The sequence below is a fragment of the Anabrus simplex genome, chromosome 12 (genome assembly GCF_040414725.1).
Source record: "Anabrus simplex isolate iqAnaSimp1 chromosome 12, ASM4041472v1, whole genome shotgun sequence".
NCBI lineage: Eukaryota > Metazoa > Arthropoda > Insecta > Orthoptera > Tettigoniidae > Anabrus > Anabrus simplex.
In genome coordinates this window covers 6,352,501-6,374,292 of record NC_090276.1, presented here as the reverse complement: position 1 = coordinate 6,374,292, position 21,792 = coordinate 6,352,501, and positions in this window count along the sequence as shown.

The following is a 21,792-nucleotide window of genomic DNA, read 5'->3' as shown; positions in this document are numbered from 1 at the left end:
GGCCACTTCCTTTCCACTCCTAGGCATTTCCTGCCCCATCGTCGCTATAAGACTTATCTGTGTCGGTGCGACGTTAAACACCGGGCGAGTTGGCCGTGCGGTTAGCGGCGCGCAGCTGTGTAGATGTATCCGCGAGATAGTGGGTTCGGCAGCCCTGAAATGGTTTTCCGTGGTTTACCATTTTCACATCAGGCAAATGCTGGGGTTGTACCTTAATTAAGGCCACGACCGCTTCCTTCCTACTCCCAGGCCTTTCCTATCCCATCGTCGCCGTAAGACCTATACGTATCGGTGGGACGTAATGCATATTATGAAAAAAAAGTTTGGTGACGATCAGGTAAGTACTTTCAATGTTATGAATTTTCTGAGCACTCCGTTGGAAATTGACAAAAATATCGGCACTTTTTTTGTTCAACTTGTGCTAAAATTTTGGTTGGGTGATATAAAAATCTCTACTCCACATAATTAAACGTAGAATAAAATTAGCTAAATTTTGGTGTAGCCGTTTCTATGTGGGACAAAGGCTACACTTTCTATTAAGGTATTAATTCGGGTGCCTATACAGTACTTGTGTGACAGGTTTACTACATAGTCGCCAGTAAAGTACAGCATTTAATGTTCGCTAGACGGCTAGTAGAGCCAGCTGTTTACGAGTCATCTGTACAGGAAGTAAGACCTCCAATCTCTCGTTGTGTTGTATACTCAGTTTCTGCAAAGCACAGCATCCGCATTCTCGGCTCGTGTTGCACATGCAGTGACCGGCCGTCTGGAAGTCACGTGGTCCCTCCTCTCGACAATAGGGCGTACAGTCTGTGAAGGACTTAAACCAAAGCCCCCTGGTGCAGTGCAAGTGCACACGTACCGGGACAGTACTGTGGCTGGGGAACCGACTGGCAAGGGAAACTGACTTGACAGATTCCCATGAAAATTGGGTGAATGAGCAGTTAGTTTAAAACCTGAAGATGTCAGCAATAGGATGAAATGGAGGAGATGTAGCAGAGCAGCTAACACCATACTTTGGGATAAACGCTGGGAAAGATAGAGAACTGTTAACATAATCTCAACTTTCTTTCTTTCTTTCTTTCTTTCCTTCTTTCTTTCTTTCTTTCTTAGGGCCGGTATTATAATGAGGGTTTAAACTGAAGATTGAGTTAAACTGTAACTTGAGTTTAAACTGATGTTGAGTCTTATAATGACCGGCCTAAGTTAAACTGAGGTAAAGAAGGAAACATACGATCTTGATAGCAGTGACTTGCTAGAAAAGATGACTATCGATAATGTTTTGTTTACTTCTTGCAGGTAAAATGGCGGATAAAAGCAATAAAATTTGTGCGAATTTTACTTGTAAGGAAATAGAATTGCTCGTGCAATTAGTACAGGAATATTTATATAGTCCGTGAAACAGTGGCCTTATGAATCCCTCCAAAATCTCCCATTTTAATAAACATACTACGGGAGGCATAAAACCGCAATGCCATTAGTAGCATGATTTCTGAAGCAGAAGGAAGTTACTTTATTTTCTAAAATTTACACTTTTGACATTCAAACAGTTCAAAACATTTTACATTCTTACCTTTTCCTTGCATGTTTTATTCTAGCACCAATTTGCTGAAATAGGGTTATGAAAGTCTGTTTTGTAAGCCTAAACCTATTTAAAAATTATTTTTTCATTCCATATATGAAAGTAACGACCCCTTGCTCGGAAAACTCGTAGTTCCCGTGTCGTTCAATAATTTGAACCACTTTTTCGTCATTGCTTAGTATTTCTTCAACACTCCTCAAAGGTATCTTCGAGATCCATTCGTTCTGCCATGTTGTAAGGTTATGTATTCTTAAACTTCACTTTAAACGGTAGATGAGTGGCAGTAAAATAAATCTCTAGTTAAACTTAAGATTAAGTTTTATAATACACGGCTAACAGATAAACCTAAGTTTAAACTGAACCAACAGTTTAAACCTCTATTATAATACCGGTCCTTAATCTGTTTACCCTCCAGGGTTGGTTTTTCCCTCGGACACAGAGAGGGATCCCACCTCTACCGCCTCAAGGGCAGTGTCCTGGAGCGTGAGACTTTGGGTCGGGGATACAACTGGGAAGGAGGACCAGTAGCTCGCCCAGGCGGCTTCACCTGGTATGCTGAACAGGAACCTTGTTGGGGGATGTGAAGATTGGAAGGGAGAAGTGGAAAACCACAGAAAACCACTTCCAGGATAGCTGAGGTGGAAATCGAACCCCGCTCTATTCAGGTGACCTCCCGAGGCTGAGTGGACCCCGTCCCAGCCCTCGTACCACTTTTCAAACTTCGTGGCAAGCCAGAAATCGAACCTGGGCCTTCAGGAGTGGAATAGTTAGGACGCGGATCCTTATGCAATTAATTACATACCGGTATTCCATTCCTTTACTTTTAGACAGCTGAAGATGTAAAATATCTGCGAATTATGATTTTGTTTCATTTTACATAATCTTAGTAATGTTACATATTGTTTACATATTAGTTTAAAATGTAACACTTTTATACATATACATTATTAAAAAAATTTCCAGCTCCTTTAATTTTCAGACTATAGAAAATAATTGGCCAGTATCATCTCAAATGCCTTGGCTGGTGAGACGTAGTGTTTACAGTACAGTGTGTCTTCTGGAATGAGCTAGAATAAATGTGTTACTTTTATTGACCTGTCTCAGTCTCATCCTTGGCTTGACAATATGAACGTGACCGAGGTGTGAGCGACGCTTCTTATGCAGCCAGTCCCTGTTACGAATGGTATGAAAATATCGCTCATAGGGTCGGCTGGTGCATGCATTTCAGTGGGCTTGGCAGACTGATACGTAATAGCAATTTCTGGCTCCTCATTTGCCTAGTATGTCTCTTCATTGACGGCTGTTGGCGGATAAAAACCAGCCATCGCGCTGAATACCCAACTTATATAGAACATATTTCAATTCCTAAAATTGGTTTTAAAATTCCTTTAAAATTGAGATTTCTAATCCTTTGTCAGAATCTGGGACGGTTAAGTGCCTTTCATTGGTCAGAGTTTCTAACAAACTGCATGCAGTCTTGAAACTTAAGCTTCATTCGTAGTACAGTCAGAAATTCTTGCCAACTATCAGACGCATGCGTACATTCGAATTGGCGTTCGTAATAGTGATCAGCAGAGTTGCTGACTACAAATGTGTTATTTGTACAAGGTTTGGAAACTGTTAGAAACCGTTGGAACAGTTTCTGATCGTGGACGAAAACTCTTTTAGTCAGCGAGTTAATATGCGCACGCATACTCAGTGCCATTTATGTTCGTTTGATAACTGACCTGAGAATTACTTCACGGTCGTGCGTAGTTGCTATGAAAAATGAAAACCTACAACCTGTTTTCCAGTCTTTGACCGGGTCAGGGATGGGATGAATGAAGCGTATATAGGCTGTTAGTACGATGGGGGTCGCCACTCCCAATGTGATTTATGAATGACTGATAAATGCTATGAAATGATAATGGAGAGTGTTGCTGGAATGAAAGATGACAGAGAAGACCGGAGTACCCGGAGAAAAACCTGTCCCGCCTCCACTTTGTCCAGCACAAATCTCACATGGAGTGACCGGGATTTGCACCACGGTATCCAGAGGTGAGAGGCCGACGCGCTGCCGTCTGAGCCGCGGAGGCTCACTTAGTTGCTATAATAACCTATAAAATAAATAGAATTTACCAAATGTAAATAACCCCACTTTCGTATTTGTCTAAGTATACAGCCTTTATTTCAGACTTTCGAGTAATTCTGTTAAATGATTCACGTTGTTATCTGACCGTGTTCATCCTTTTTTTAAACTTAAAGTTACGAATAAAATCCTAATTCATTTCTGAAGCTCACAGAATACACAAGACGTTGGTTCACAACGGCTGACGTCTCCAAGCACTTCCGTTCGTAGTGAAAATTACCTCGTCACGTTTCAAAGTAGTTGCCAACCGCGCAAGCGCATATGGACGATAAGTCGAACTATCACGGATTCGCTCTGCGAATAAACTTATAATCTAGCTTATTCAAGCTCTTCATCTTCTTGCAAGATCATTAGTGGTGAACAAGAAGAGGTTACGGAAGATATTTCACTCAGCTAGTATTATCTTTTAAAATATGCTCCGGTGACTTCATGCGATGTTGAGCGGTCCTTCTCAGCGCACAAGAGAATTTTATCGGATCAGCGCGAAAACATCACTATGGAAAACTTGCAGAACTACTAGGTAACACACTGCGCATCAGAATAAAAAAAGAAGTTACCGTACTACTTGTGTTGCTTAATAGAGGTTTAAAGACAGATTGTATATTAACGTTATTTAGTAACATTTATTTGTTTCAATTTCAGGCCATGATGAAAATAGGAAATTAACTACAACAATACATTTTATAATTCACTCCGAGATTTACAGTGCATAACATTATTTTTAAATATTTGAAGTATTTTGATTATGCCTTTGATTTGATTATTTAATACTGTCAAAATTAGAAAACAATGACTATAAATTATCTAAAGCAATAACGATGATTTTGTCATAATGTATGGAGGTATTAAAAACAATTTTAATAATTAATGCTCGGATTTAAAAAAAATGCCTATGCGCATATGCAAATGCATATTTTGAACGTTAGTGCATATACAGATATATTTTTCTCGTACGTGTAATCGATTATCTAAGGTTTCTGAATGACGTGGTGAATCGGAGAGCGATTGTTACTAATTGCACCCGTTAGTCAGATGCAGCTTCGTATGCTGGTCAGTCTCATCGCGTATTTTTTTTTTTTTTTTTTCTTTTTACCAAGTCTCATGCATGTCACATGTTTTGCCCATGGATTGTATCGTACTGCAGAAGAGATAACGTACCCTCTTTCCATCTGTCAACAAAGTAATTTCAAATGGGGAAACAACTGTTCCTAAACGCACAGACTCTTGATTATCTTCCGCCGGAACCTGTTCTCACAAGGTAGGGAATTAGGTTATCCCCAGTATCCTTCTACCCGGACAACTAGTAAAAGATGTAGTTAAAAGTGCTGATGATAGTAGTCGGTGTGTTGGTGAAGCGCATTTGAATCTGAAAGTGTATATTCGTCACTTTTGAAGGCGATAAAGAACCTAGAAACTCGCGGTGCACCGCTACACGAATCGCTTCAGTTAATTCAAAAAGCCATTAGTTCTTTAAATGGTGTCCCTGGTGAAACTGGAGAAAAAGTTAAAAGGAAACTCAGTGGGGTGTTGGACTGAAACCCAGGACTGAAGAATATTCAATCCATAAGCAACTACATAAGTGGCATATGGCAGTCTTTACCAGAAGGTTCCAAGCAGTCAGTGCCACTGTACAAGCATTGCTGTCCGCCGATGTAGAACGATCATTTTCAGCGTATAAATTAATTCTGTTCCAACCCCTGAAAACATTGAAAAACTGTTGATAACCTACTGCCATGCATAGTTTTACAAGGAATAAAACATGTTTGTTAATTTAACTCTGAGTTAAAATGAAATAATGCGTTTATTTATTTATTATCCATGAAAAAGCTTTGCTTTGTATAGCACATTAAGGCTGTAGGTTATAACTACTTACCTTAAATAGTACAAACATATAATAATACAAAATTTTGCGTTTGGTAAGTGACTTTTTAAAAATTATTGCATATTTTCGTGCATATTTTCAACTTTTTCAGTGCATATGTGTACGCATACTTTTGAATTTTTAATGCATATGAATCCGGGCTCTACTCATAGTAAAAGGAATATACGAATTTTTTGTAAATTTAGTGCAGTAATGTTATTACATATTTAATTATATATTTACCACATTTTGTACATATTTCGCACTCTGATAGTACATAAAAATCCAGGCTCTAGTAATAATCCACGAACGTACTACGCTGGCGTAGCAGGCGGAGAGGTGATAATCCCACGTGACGCGTCCCAGGGGCCCTAACCGGCTTGCTGGCGGACTTGAGCGAAATAAAATAGCTCTCGCGGACCAAATACACATCCCCCTGTGGGGGGGGGGGCGCAGACGAAGAATACACCCGCGGTATCCCCTGCCTGTCGTAAGAGGCGACTAAAAGTGGTGACCAAGGGATGATCGAATTAGAACCATGAAACTACTTGTGATTAGTACCATCGCGCGGGGAACACCATGGGTCGCCTTTACTTGTGCCAAATACAGTAGAGACAATACGGATTTAGCCTTGTTGAAATGGGAGACAATTCGACGGTGGCGTTCCTAGTGCCTTGACCTGAAAAGTCGCGCTAAATTCAAATATCAATGGAAATGCATATACGAAAATGGATAAATAAATTACGTCTAGAAAGAAAGTATTATTAAGATACTAACTCGAAGTTGCTAAAGCAATTCTGGATAAAAGAATGAAGAATTATTTAGAAGGTTATTATTTAAAGACTGAAATTAGACATATAAACAAGATGTGAAATGGGCTGCTGTGAAATGGCTTGATCTTTCATTTATGCATTACTTTTTTGCTTTAGCGTTCCTGCCTGAACTTTTACGGTTAGAGTTTCCTCTTTTTCTCATTTAAAAACATTGTATCATCACATTAAGACACTTGTCAATAAACACATCGGCACATTCCTTACACACATGATGCAATGAATTAACATTTAAAAGCTGGACAGTTTTCGTCTTAACGTGAAGCCTACTAACAGAAAGAAAATCTATAAAATCCCGGCTTTAATCTGAGATTAGGGATAAAAGAAAGAAAAGTATGAAAATGTTGTCGATAGTGATGCTTTGAGGAATATTTACGTACAATTAGAGTAAAAATGTAACATACCCTTGGCTGTATAGTCGAGGATTTCTAAAGTCGCTGGCGTGGAAACGATCTGAACAGATGTTATAATTCTTATATAAGTGTAACGTCCCTTGTTTCTTGTACACCTTATCCAAATCACTTCCGTGACATTTCAAAACCCACAGATCACACCTACAACAGCACATCGGTATTGAAGGTTAACTGCTGCACTATACATTAAAATATGCGTATTATATTTTAAGCTAGTTAAAATATGGGTCGAGCAGGTCAGAAGATTATGAAGTACTATGAAAATCTCTTTGTCACTGGAAGAATATATATGCAAACACAATATTAGTTACATTTTCTTGTCACGGGAGAAGCGAAAGAAAGACCGCGCATTCTTCTGTACTTCATAGTTACTGCAGCCAAACACAACACATACCTTTCTTTCCCCTCATGTTGAGAGGAGATATCAAGGAATGACACACACTACTATTTAATTATGTCAACTCACTGAAAACGCATAAATAACACCAAAAACTTCACACACAAATACACGTGCTCTTATGACGGAATCAGTAGTTCTCAGGTCTAACCGCTAGAGAGAGCTCTAATAGCTGTCCCTCGATATCTCGCTGAGTGTCGCGTATTGTCTCTACCGTATTTGCTTGTGCGTAATACCACTATGTTAGGTACAAAATAGGTTTGTGATTAGTAGCGACAGTGTGTGCTTCCGCCTGGGTTTTACAGTACTTGTGAATGATTAATACACCTATGTGAGGAACAGCACGAGTCCCTGTTATTAGTACACCCATGTGAGGAGCACCATAATGTGTGGTACACCGTGAGTCTACGCTACTTTTGATTAGTACCGCAACATGACAAATAAATACCATGGTTCTACTTTCCTAGCGATAAGTACCATTATGAGGGGCCGATGACCTGGATTTTGGACCCCTTTAAACTACAAGGATCATTGATTCAAGCGTGTGGTTTAGAAGCAGTCCGTTGGTCATTACTACTATTGTTTAACGATAGTTTCTGGTAATGTAGGGCATTGCGGGTCGGATCCACTGATTGTTTTAAATGCATATCCATCCATTCATTATTCGTCATCACGTTTTGAATTCTGGTCAGTGGATGATTTTGGAATTTTAAATTTTCATTACATTTCGTACCATTAGGGATCGATGACCTAGATGTTAGGCCCATTTACACAACCAGCATCATCATCTAGTAATACTCATTCCACCGTAAAATCAATGGCGGTGTTATAATTAATTTCTGAACGATAATTGCTGTACGACTCCGAATAGCCAGCTTATGACGTTGCGTATGTTCTGTAATAAGCGGATATTGACCCGGGAGAGGGCGAGTGCGGTGGATAAGACCGCACCTTATATTTACTCACAGCAATCGCATTTCCCTCTCTAAAGAACCAGAGAAACAAGGAAATGCCATTTGGTCCTTGTTTCAATGACGGTGAAATCCTGACATTCAGCTCCCCGCGGTAGAGAGGGGGCACTAACGAATGAAGGGACCGATTATCTCCCGGTATAAGGAGATCCCCTATACCAAGTGTCAACAGTCTCTTTGAGAGTGGATAAGCGGGCACTCTATTGTCCTGGGGACAAGAAATTGTTCCCAAAGGCGGAGGAACCAGTTTGGTCAACGGCATTAGGATGCAAAAGGCAACGGGAAACCACTGCATTAAAGATCCTGTGAGATATTCCAATAAATCCACATGGTATGGCTGCAACGTCAAGATCAGAGCTGGGCCCTGTTTCATAAAACATCTTTCACTAATATTATTGGTAAGAAACCAATAATACTAACTAATAATATTAGTATTATGTTTCATAAAATTATTAGCTAATAGTATTAGTTATTAGTTTATGAGTCAAAATTATTAGTAGATGTTCCTAATAATATTAGTACATTGTTTCATAGACAACATGACTAATAAAAGTTACTCATATTATTAGGATTATTTCCATGAGTGTATTTTGACTCATAATTCATATTATTAGTGAAACCAAAGTAAGCGGTATTTTAATATTTTGGCATAAAATCATGAAGATCACTGAAATGGTCGACTCTGATTCAAATAGTGATAAGGAACGAGTGTAGATAGTCACCGTTCAATAAATGTTACGTCAAAAACAGCCTGTACTGGCATGTAACAAACATATGAATACCGGTACAATGGGAGATTTAGGTTAGATTACATAACTTTTGAGTATTTGCTTGATAGGATTGGTAATAGAACGTTCCACTGCAAGGAATGAAGCATAACCTTAAAATAGCAGCTTCGCATTGCACTCCACCGGTCGGTAGTGATACACAGTATCATTGTGTTTCTCTAGTGCAGTTCTGCTCGGACACTCCAAGTATCTTTTAAAATCTTGGTTTATATCACCAGTAAACCAAGATGATGCTGGTGATGATTATTGTTTTAAGAGGAAGTAGGCTACAAATAGGCAACCATCATTTATAATAACACTAATCAGATAGAAAAATGGAAAGGATCCGACATTTTGAAAAATGAAGGTATTGTCTAAAGAAAGAGACGGGCCACGAAGGGCGTGAAAATGAAAGACTCTCTCGGCCTCGCAACCTAATACTGTCAAGGTCGGAAAAGAACAAGAGTTGAACAAGGGAGGTCAGAAGGGTAGATGAAAATGAGCCTGGCAGAAGTAAGTTGAAGCAATGGCAGGACTCATCTCAGTGCCCCATGTTCGCCAACACACACTCCCAAGTTGAGAGCCCTGGGACCCCTTTTAGTAACCTCTTACGATAGGCAGGGGATACCGTGGCTGTTATTTTACCGCCCCCACCAACAGGGGTAGTAAACAAAGATTTTGCTAGTCCATCTCAACAGAGATTTTTAAGAGCACATGAAATAAAAAAGTAAAAGGAACAAGGAGAGTTATAGTGTGCAAAAGGCTGCGAATATTTGACGCTTTAACTCAACCACTTTCCGCAAAGAAATTTTCTTCTCTCACATTATTTTCACTTCTTTTATCCATTTTCATATGTATTGAAGTCACAACAACGAAAATATCAAGTGAGCCTTTTGAACATGTGGATTAATAGTCCGTTGCTGTCAAGCATTAGCCTACTGCTAGGAACAAACCCAAACCAAGAACGTATGCAACAGACCGATTCTAACCTCCATTTGTATCAGCTGAACTAATATTATTAGTGAGGATATTTTATTAGTGATGTGTACATCTTTATGAAACAGAATTTGGTTAACTAACAATTATTTTTATGAGTTCTAATATTATTAGCTAATATTAGTTATTTTTATGAAACAGGGCCCTGGCCGTGCGGATCGTCTACCTCCGTTTGGAGACGACGTCTTAAAAAGAAGTGGTGGTGGTGGTGATTATTGTTTTAAGAGGAAGTACAACTAGGCAACCATCCTCTATATAACACTAATCAGAGAGAAAAATGGAAGGTATCCGACACTTCGAGAAATGAAGATATCGGCCAAAGGAAGACAAGGGCCACGAAGGGCGTGAAAATGAAAGACTCCCTAGCACTCGCAAACCTAATAGCGTCGGGGTCGGAAAAGAACAAGTGTTGACCAAGGGAGGTCGGATAGGATAGATGAAAGTGAGGAGCCTGGCACAAGTAAGTGGGAGCAATGTCAGGACTCAGCTAAGGGCCCCGTGGACGTCAACCCACGCTAAAAAGTTCAGAGCACCTGGGGCCTCTTTTAGTCGCCTCTTACGACAGGCAGGGGATACCGTGGGTGTTATTCTACCGCCCCCACCCCACAGGGGGATTAAGAAGAAGAATCACATTTCATTGTTGTATATTTCTCATTTTATACATATACTTTTGTTTTGAGAGGAAGCTATTTCTTTTGCGTTTCGTACAAATGATTTCTCTTTTATTTGAACAGCATTGTCCTTGTGGCGTATTGAATTCCTCAGTTTGTTTTACCGCTTATTCCTGTATTTTCGTTGTTTGTTCAGTTAGCGGATTGTGTCTTTGACATTGTAATGGATCAGAAAGAATGGGGAAAAAAATAAATAAACTTCTTGAGAGCGTTGAAAAGGAGGAGACACGGAACGAAGCACTAGCAAGAGAACATGGCACAATTCGCCGGAGGCTTTTTGAAGATGTTATCAGGCAAAATTCCGCGAATGTTTCGGAAGAGGAAGCAGACGAAGATGTTTTTGAGGCCATTGATCATAACACGGAAACTGACGTATCAGCTGAATGAGAGGATGACAGTGAAGTGCTGTGAATAGGCTATGTCAGTGCTTCGTTTCGTGTCTCCTCCTTTCTCACGCTCTCAAGAAGTTTATTTATTCTTTCCTGTTCTTTCTGATCCATTATGAAGTCAAAGATACAGTCCGCTAACTGAACAAAACAACGAGAATACAGGAATAAGCAGTAAAATAAATGTGAGAAACTCAGTACCGTTACGCCACAGAGCGCGCATGCTCGAAAGCACCGCTAACTTACGCTTTCAATCATCGCAATAATACAATCACGACTAAGGGATCAACAATGCTGTATGTGCTACCCAATACCTCCTAGTAGGATGTGATTGGAGTGAGGGAGCGGTACGACAATCAGTTAACAATTACTGTGTTGATGGGGTGAAAGTTCCTTTTGGGGATCATTGTAAGTATCTGGGTGTTAATATAAGGAAAGACCTTCATTGGGGTAATCACATACATGGGATTGTAAATAAAGGATACCGATCTCTGCACATGGTTATGAGGGTGTTTAGGGTTTGTAGTAAGGATGTAAAGGAGAGGGCTTATAAGTCTCTGGTAAGACCCCAACTAGTGTATGGTTCCAGTGTATGGAACCCTCACCAGGATTACTTGATTCAAGAACTGGAAAAAATCCACAAAAAAAGCAGCTTGATTTGTTCTGAGTGATTTCCGACAAAAGAGTAGCGTTACAAAAAAGTTGAAAGTTTGGGCTGGGAAGATTTGGGAGAAAGGAGACGAGCTGCTCGACCGAGTGGTATGTTCCGAGCTGTCAGCGGAGAAATGGCGTGGAATGACATTAGTAGACGAATAAGTTTGAGTGGCGTCTTTAAAAGTAGGATCGCAATGTGAAGAGAAAGTTGGAATACAAGAGGACAAATTGGGGAAAATATTCATTTATAGGAAGGGGAGTTAGGGATTGAAATAACTTACCAAGGGAGATGTTCAATAAATTTCCAATGGCATTGAAATCATTTAAGAAAAGGCTAGGAAAACAACAGATAGGGAATCTGCCACCTGGGCGACTGCCCTAAATGCAGATCAGTATTGATTGATTGACGAACAAAGGAATACTGCTGCGGTCCGAAAGACCGCGGCGCGTCTCCTCCCGAGTTAATTATATAAAATAACACCTTATACGATGATGGTTAATTATTTAGCCATCCTACATATTAGCTTCCAGTATTCAGGAGATCGTGGTTCGAACCCCACTGTCGGCAGCCCTGAAGATGGTTTTCCGTGGTTTCCCATTTTCACACCAGGCAATTGCTGGGGCTGTACCTTAATTAAGGCCACCCTGTCCCACCGTCGCAATAAGACCTATCTGTGTCGGTGCGACGTAAAGCAGCTTGTAAAAAAAAAGTGTATTATGTAAGCTGTGAGGTCACTTTATTCAATTGACTCGATTAATAAAAAGAGCATATTACAATTACTTTGACTATCAAATAAATAAAGATAAACCCTGGATAAATATCCGTGGTTGGTTGAGGACATCCCAAGAGTTAGGTTGTAATATGTCTCTGAAGATCCATTTCCTTCACGCTTACCTAGACTTCTTTCCAAACAATCGTGGTAGTTTGTGTCGAACATGGAGAGCATTTCAATCAAGACATGTCAGTCACTGAAAGAAGGTACCAGGGTAATTGAACTCGTCTATTGTTGGAATGTGATAAGACTACAAACAAAATCAAAGAAAGAGAAACGCTCCAGTGAATGGGTAAATGGATAAGAATGCATGGGTTTGAGTTGAATACATACAAATATCTTAAAACTAAAGCTAATGAAAATGTTCTGATGTCATTTTCATGTTGCTGGACTTGGAATTAGATATTTTGGTTAAGGAAACTGACAACTTTTAATTCTTTGTTGACCAGTGTAATTTGACAGTGAATTACGTAAAATGTACCATAAAGAAATAGTTTTTAAAGATCGAAAGTCATCCTCAGAGACTATTCAGTTACTTTCTTTCTAAAAGTAATGCAACAAAAAAGGTATTTAATTTAGAAAAGTATTATTACACCGTATTCCTCCAAACTGTAATTTATTATTTTTTTATTTTTAGGTTATTGCCAGTACATAACTCTATATACAAACATTCAAAAATATAACAAACAATATAACACTCCAAGTAATCAACCAATCTCAAAAACAGTTCACAAACTCAAATCTAAACTGTCCAACTATTGTACAACCTCGTCAGAAGCACATATACCAACTCCTTTAGCTGACCAGAGTATGACCTCCTTGGACATTCAATGACAATATGACGGATGGTCTGTTTCTTCTCACCACAGTCGCACTCAGGGAAGGAGCGCATGCCCTACTTATGCAACAATGACCCATATCGTCCATGCTTGGTACGGACTCTGTTGAGAAGAACCCAAGTTCTTCTGGGGAGATTAAAACCAGCTGGTAGATGTTGAAGACTAAAGAGAGTCTGCCATTCATCAGAACCATTAAAGTTCCTATTGATGAGTTTCGTTGCAGTCTGAATGGGCGGAGATCTTTATTTCAGACGTCCATATCTAACAGCCATGTCTTCATGAATGGGAAGACTTGGATTCATTGTTATCTTCCTGAGCTCGCGTATTAGGTTGTTTTGTCTGCGTATTCTTGGAGGTGTTACATGACTCAAGACTGGCAACCAAAGTGGAGGAGTAGATCTGACTGCGCCGCTGACAATGCGCATCGTCTGATTCAGAACAACATCAATATTCTTAACATAAGGGCTATTCAGTCGAACAGAAGAACAGTACTCGGCTGTAGAGTAAGCCCGTCCCAATGCTGACGACCTTAGAGTGGATGCTGATGCTCCACATGTAGAATCTGCAAGTTTTCAGTTTAGCAGCGATATTCATTAAATGTTTCCTGAAGGATAGTCTCCGATCAAGAGTTACTCCAAGCTACTTGGGGTTAGAATTGTGTGGTAGAGGAGAGTTGTCCAGGGAAACATTTAAAGTACAGTAATGTTTACCTGCCTGTTATTAAGGCCAAGAACCTACTACGCTGGCGTAGCAGGGGGAGATGTGATACTCCAACGCGGCGCGTCGCAGGTGGCGGATAGGGGGGTCCTAACCGGCTTGCCGGCGGACTTGAGAGAAATAAAATACCTCTCGCGGACCAAACACACAACCCCCTGTGCGTGGGAGACGTAGACGAAGAATTCACGCATGGTATCTCCTGCCTGTCGTAAGAGGCGACTAAAAGGGGCGACCAAGGGATGATTGTCTTGCAACCATGAAACTACTTGTGATTAGTACCACCACGCGGAGAACATCATGGGTCGCTTTTACTTGCGCGTAGTACCACTATATTGGGTACCAAATAGGTTTGTGATTAGTAGCACACAGGAGCACCGTGCGGTCGGCTTTTGCAGTACCTGTGATTAGTACCACATTATGAGCAGGACCATGGGATGATAGCTACCATGCTTCTGCCTTGCCTATGATTAGTACCCACTACATGAGGAACACCACGGCATAGTGCAGGACCCAGTGGTTAGTACACTTATATGATGAAGACCATAGGGTTGCGTTGCCTGTAAAAGGCGCCGCAATGTGAGAAAAACCATAGGTCTGTATTATATGTCGAATTTCATAACCTGTGAGTAGTACCATAATGTGTGGAATACCGCGAGTCTCTGCTACTTTTCATTAGTACCGCAACATGACAAATACCATGGTTCTATTTTCCTAGAGATAAGTACCGTTATGCGGGGCCGATAACTTGGATTTTGGACCCTCTTTAGACTGCAAGCATAATTGATTCAGTGTTAAGCTATAGCAGCAGTCCCTTGGTCAGTAATCATATTGTTTTACGTTAGTTTCTGTGAACGTAAGGCATTGCGGGTGGCATCCACTGATTGTTTTAAATTCATCTCCATCCATTCATTCTTCGTCCTCACGTTTTGAATTCTGGTCAGTGGAGAAGTTTGGACTTTTAATTTGTCATTCCATTTCGTCTCATTTCGTACCATTAGGGGCCGATGACCTCGATGTTAGGCGCCTTTAAACAACAAGCATCATCATCATCATCATCATCATCATCTGTTATTAAGGTGACAGAGACAGGTTTTCGTTTTACTGGTGCTAGGTATCACACACCACTTATAAAAGTACTCGCTCACAATATCAAGGTCTCTGTTTAGAATTGCTTCTATCTCATTCACATTGGATTGCTGAGCAACTATTGCTAGATCATCCTCATAAGCAAATTGGTGTGATATAGTGTCAGGTATATCGGCAATGTACATATTAAACAGCAATGGAGAGAGCACAGATCCTTGAGGGAAACCATTGTTGAGATTTTTAACTTTACTATGTTTGTTATCCATAACTACCCGGATCATTCTATCTGATAGCATGTTGTTTATGAGTTGTGACATTACTCTGCATCGAACAAGTTTAAAAAACTTATACACAACTCCCTCTCTCCAAACCGTATCATAAGCGGCTGTAAGGTCTATGAACACTGCACCACTCTTCAGTCGTTTCTCAAAACCTGCTTCAGTGTGGGTTGTTAACGCAAGAACTTGGTCTTCACAACTAAGGTTAGGTCTAAAACCGACTTGTTCTGCTAGGAGTGATCGTAAAATTAGAGGCGCCGGGGTCTGGGGGCCTAAGACAAGGCTCTCCCTTCCTATGGGTAAATATGCTACTGTTGTCCAGGCCCAAGTATACGCAATACTAGCCTGTGCTGTATATATATGGAATATGCCTGGACCCAGAAGACGCATCACTATTTGCAGTGAAAGCCAGGCAGCGCTAAAAGCACTATGTGCAGTTAAAACAACATCAAAACTGGTATGGGAATGCCAAAGGATGTTAGATCAGCTGTGTGAATTTAGCTCAGTTACCCTATTATGGGTCCTTGGGCACACAGGTATCAGTGGACATGAAGAAGCTGACAAACTAGCGAAACAGGGCTCTAAAGGTTCTTTCACAGGACCAGAGCCCTTCCTGGGAGTGTCACTCCGAAGTGTGAGACTGGTAATATCCCAGAGGACAAACCAGTCTCACTTAGATATTTGGAAGAGGTTAACTATAGCAAGGCAGGCACGTGAACTTATCAAAGGGCCTAGCCAAAGTTATAAAAAGGTCCTAATGAATTTGAATAGGACCAGAATGAGAATGGTAGTTGGACTGTTAACAGGCCACAATACCTTACAGAGACACCTACACATCATGAAAATCACCCAGGATCCGATGTGTAGAAGATGCGGTGAGGAGGAGGAGACCTCCGCGCATGTGTTATGTCAGTGCGAGGCTCTTGCAAGCACCAGACATCGATACCTTGGCTCACATTTTGTGAGCCTGGAAGACATCAGGAATGCCAATATCCGGACACTAGTATCCTTTATGGGAGCACTAGGGCTGGACTAGGCAAACCTGTTTAAGGGGCACAAAGGGTCTTCATAGACCTACGGGTGGAGCTCTGCGAAGACAGGGCTCACCCATTTCTTATCTATCTATCTATCTATTGCAGATGAGCCGTTCCAGAAGTTTGTAACAAACACCCATTAGAGCAACTGGACGGTGACTTTCAGGACAATCAGAAGGTTTACCTGGTTTCAGAATAGCCAGAATCTTGGTTCGTTTGAACTCTGGAGGAAGTTTACCTGTAATCAGAATATTTGAGAAAAACCGTGACAATGATGCCCTTGTGTTCTTCGCACAATGCTTGAGGAATCCAGGGTGAATGTCATCAAAACCATGTGCTTTGCGGTTCTTTGTTATCTTCAGAGCAGATAGGAGCTCTTCTTCGGTGAAAGGGGCAGAAATATTTGATGAACCAATATTATGTGTTTTAATGAAGGTTAGTTCTTTTCTTATTAACCGATTGAGTTCTTATTGGGTTTCACTTTAGACAATCCAGCAATCCGTTCGAAAACTTGATCAGGTGATACAGCAGATTTGGGCTGTGGAATGTGAGGTGAACTCCCCAACTTCATAAAGGAGCTCCAAGGCTTCCTGCTAGAATGAAATGAAATGAAATGAAATGAAATGAAATGAAATGGCTTATGGCTTTTAATGCCGGGAGTGTCCGAGGACTTCGGCTCGCCATGTACAGGTCTTTTGATTTGACGCTTCCACGTTAAGAGTCCTTTGCGCCCCTTTTAGTTGCATCTTACGGCAAGTAGAGGGTACTAGGGCTGTTGTTCTACCACCCCCACCCACAGGGGGATAAATGTTGAAGGCACAGCACTATTATTATACATAATATATATATATATTATTATTATTATTATTATTATTATTATTATTATTATTTATGTACGAGTAACAATGAAGAGATATTGGGAAGAAAAGAAGAAGAAACATTGTGCAAAATAAGTTCAAACGCGCTCCACAGTTGGGCACAACGAATCAAAAAGAAAATAATAATAATAATCGTATACATTTCTTTTAGGGACAGATGTAATGTCAGTGTAAAACCACTGATCATCGTCAAACACTTGTGCTGAATGTGTACATTTCTATGACAATTGTGAAGAATTCATCGGAGCTGTAACAGAACCTTCTTGAAGATCTTGTATTTCCTGTGGACTGCACAATGTGAGTGGGCAGGCTCGTATTTCGCAACATTACGATCGTCCTGCTTACCTGTCAAAATACCATTATATATAAATTGATTGGCTCGACAACATGTGTTGATCATACTTTGTACCTTGACCACTGCTGACACCGCCTCCAATAGAACATCGAACTCGGTCGGCAAGGGGAAGTCCCATCTTCAGTGGTTACGGGGGTGACACTTCGATACCCGGTTCAGACGTTGGAATCATAGAGAAATAATGTTTTACTATACCTGAAATTGCAGAGAGGAGAGAGACTTTCTTCGATGCTTTTCAGGGACCCATCGCCCCGCCCCTAAGGACGTTCCGATATACTAAAATATCGGTCCTTGTCTACATCAAATAATGTCTTTTCTGTATGCAAAGTTTCGAAATTATAATGAACTAGCATTCCCCGCTGCAGCTTCGCGCGCGATTGTTTTAATTGTAAAGGCTGGGGATTGTATTTAATAACGACTTACTCATCAATGCCAAGAATAATTTATAGCTTAATATCGAATAAATAAAATTCAATTTGTTAATCAAACATTGCACGAACTGCCTATCGATAACAATAAATTATAATAAATTATAACAAAGACACACTTTGTTCAACCCTTCGCACCTCGTTGTAAGTCGAATTTCAAGATATGTAGAAATAGTATATGAAGAATATTTTAGTGTAAAAACGAAGTTGTATTTTATTGCGTGGCGGAGCAAATAAAAAAGTTACCTACATTTCGGAATTAATCCCATTTTAACCCTTTGAAATCTGAATTTCGTATAGCCCTTTCTTAGCATCCCTTTACACGCATATACGAACGTACCCTAAAAATAATGTTTTTTGCTTTCTTGATCCCGGCTGGTCGTTTATGAGTCAGTCAGTCAGTCAGTCAGTCAGTCAGTCAGTCAGTCAGTCAGTACACAGGGTGTATCGGTGATGATGTTACAAATGGATCAATTTGAGATAAGGAACTGTAGTCCGGAGACGTTCGAATCAAAAGATATTAATAATCCAAGTTGTTTAACGCCCGTCCGTTCTTAAGACGCCTGGCTGTCCGAATTTAGTCCCGCAGTAGTTCTCTAACGTGCCGAAAGCCAACGACATGGGTTTGTCACCTTTAAATACCCTTAATAGCCATCGATCTCTTGACAAGTATTCTCGCTGCCTGCGCCGCTGATCAAATGACACCAGGAACGGGTACGACAGAACTTTGTGCTGCGATGCCATGCAGGGGGACGCCATTTCGAACATTTCTTGCAAATGGAGCAGCTTGTGAAATTTGTGCAGTGGGGCTCCCCTAACCGCACGGCCAACTCGCCCGGTCCTAGTAGTCATGGCTTATGTGTGCGAGCGTCGCAGTCTCCCACATGTTATCTCTCTTCTACGTGGAGTTCTAACCTCAGGTGTACTGAATTACTTTTCATCAGACTGTAATTACCTCTCCTCAAATCATAACCACGATGCACGGTCTGTCTCCTCTCTTTCATTCCAGGGCTTACAACCGCTCCTGCTGAGGTGAGTAGCTCAGACGGTAGACCTCTGTTCTTCAATCAATCAATCAATCAATCAATCAATCAATCAATCAATCAATCAATCAATCAATCAATCAATCAATCAATCAATCAATCAATCAATCAATCAACCAATCAATCAATCAATCAATCAATCAATCAATCAATCAATCAATCACTACTGATCTGCATTTAGGGCAGTCGCCCAGGTGGCAGATTCCCTATGTCTTGCTTTCCTAGCCTTTTCTTAAATGATCGCAAATAAATTGGAAAATTATTGAACATTTCCCTTGGTAAGTTATTCCAATCCCTAACTCCCCTTCCTATAAACGAATATTTGCCCCAATTTGTCCTCTTGAATTCCAACTTTCATATTGTGATCTTTCCTACTTTTAAAGACACCACTCAAACTTATTTGTCTACTGATGCCCTCCCACGCTATCTCTCCTCGGAACATACCACTTAATCGAGCAGCTCGTCTCCTTTCTCCCAAATCTTCCCAGCCCAAACTTTGCAACATTTTTGTAACGCTACTCTTTTGTCGGAAATCACCCAGAACAAATCGAGCTGCTTTTCTTTGGATTTTTTCCAGTTCTTGAATCAAGTAATCCTGGTGAGGGTCCCATACACTGGAACCATACTCTAGTTGGGGTCTTACCAGAGACTCTCATGCCCTCTCCTTTACATCCTTACTACAACCCCTAAATACCCTCATAACCATGTGCAGAGATCTGTGCTCTTTATTAACAATCATATTTATATGATTACCCCAATGAAGGTCTTTCCTTATATTAACACCTAGGTACTTACAATGATCCCCAAAAGGAACTTTCACCCCATCAACGTATTAATTAAAACTGAGAGAACTTTTCCTATTTGTGAATCTCACAACCTGACTTTTAACCCCGTTTATCATCATTCCATTGTCCACCGTCCATGTCCAACTTGGCAGGTTCGATCCTAGTTCAGTCCGGTGGTATTTAAAGGTGCTCAAATACGTCAGCCCCGTGTCGGTAGATATACCGGCGTGTAAAAGAATTCCGCGAGACAAAATTCCGGCACCTCGCTAATCGGCCGACTAGGGACCACGGTAAGTTCCATTATACATTCTGGCATTTACTCAATTTTCGTTTGATGCAGTAGGTTTTCATTAGCTCGCTGTGTCTAGCAGGGCGTTCGAGAATTATGCACCAGTTGTTCACTTCCCATTCCGGACTCGTTTGTGCGCGTCTTCCGGTCGTCGGCCCATTTCTTCAAAGTCTCTCCTGATGTTGACATACCAGGGAATTATTATTTTTGGTTTTGAGTCAAAATTATTAAAAATGTGTTTTGTCCATCCGTCGTAAGCGACCGTAGAAGCGACTCATGCGTTTGCACATAGCATCCGTGATTTTCTGTCTTAGAGTACATTTCTTGTCTGGATTTTCTTATGTACTGCACATCTCGTTTTGTAATAATAATATAGAAGATATTTTAAAACTAATGAATATAATAGCTATGAGGAAGATCAGAAACTCTAAATTTGTAATCACTTTTGTAGACTTTGAAAAGGCCTATGATTTAATTGATCGAAATACTCTATTTGATGTTTTAAAGGAATTTGGACTTGATAATAAAACAATTGAAAAAATTAAAGCAACATTAACAAAAACAACATCCAAAATAATTTTTTGGGTGAACTCTCAAAACTATTTGAAATAAGATCAGGTGTACGACAGGGAGATGGTTCGTCACTTTCACAATATAATATAATATAATATAATATAATATAATATAATATAATATAATATAATATAATATAATATAATATAATATAATATAATATCGCCGAGCCAGTTGGTCGTGCGGTTAGAGTCGCGTGGCTGTCAGTTTGCATTCGCGAGGTCGTGGGTCGAATCCCTCCGTCGGCAGCGCTGAAGATGTTTTCCTGTGCTTTCACTGTCCTGACGTCAATTTCATTAGAGAAGTTGAGATGAAATGGCGTATATCTTTTAGTGCCGGGAGTGTAGGAGGACATGTTCGGCTCGCCGGATGCAGGTCTTTGAATTTGATTCCCGTAGGCGACCTGCGCGTCGTGATGAGGATGAAATGATGATGAAGACGACACGTACGTCCAGCCCCTCTGCCAGTGAAATTAACCAATTATGGTTGAAATTGCTGATACTGCCGGGAATCGAACCCGGGACTCCTGTGACCGAAAGCCAGCATGCCAACCATTTAGCCATGGAGCCGGAGATCAGAGGGGCTAATTAGATTAAATGAATAATCTGATACATAATAGTAGGAAGGGAGATGGTGAAACCCAGTGCCGACACATAGCCTACTAGCACCAAGGGGGCTGCTCAAAACTTAACGTCTCCATCCGACGGACGAATCACCATCAACAGTGTCATAGGGCTTCACTCCATATGAACACTGTGGACAGGTTTGGAATTTAATCCAGGCTTTTGGCACATAATCTAGTGATAATGAATTGTATACCACCCCCTATCGTACCTTGCCGGCCAACATTCTGATGGTGAACATTTTTTCGATCAGCGAGATTCGAACCAGATAATCACGATGTCAGACCATACAGACTTGACGCTTTAATTACCATGACCACCAGGCGGGTTAAAGACTTTATCTATCAATAACAAATAATCGATTACGAATAGTGTAGCAATGATTACTACCCAATCACATGCGAAATCACAGATGATAGCTTAAATATACAGTAG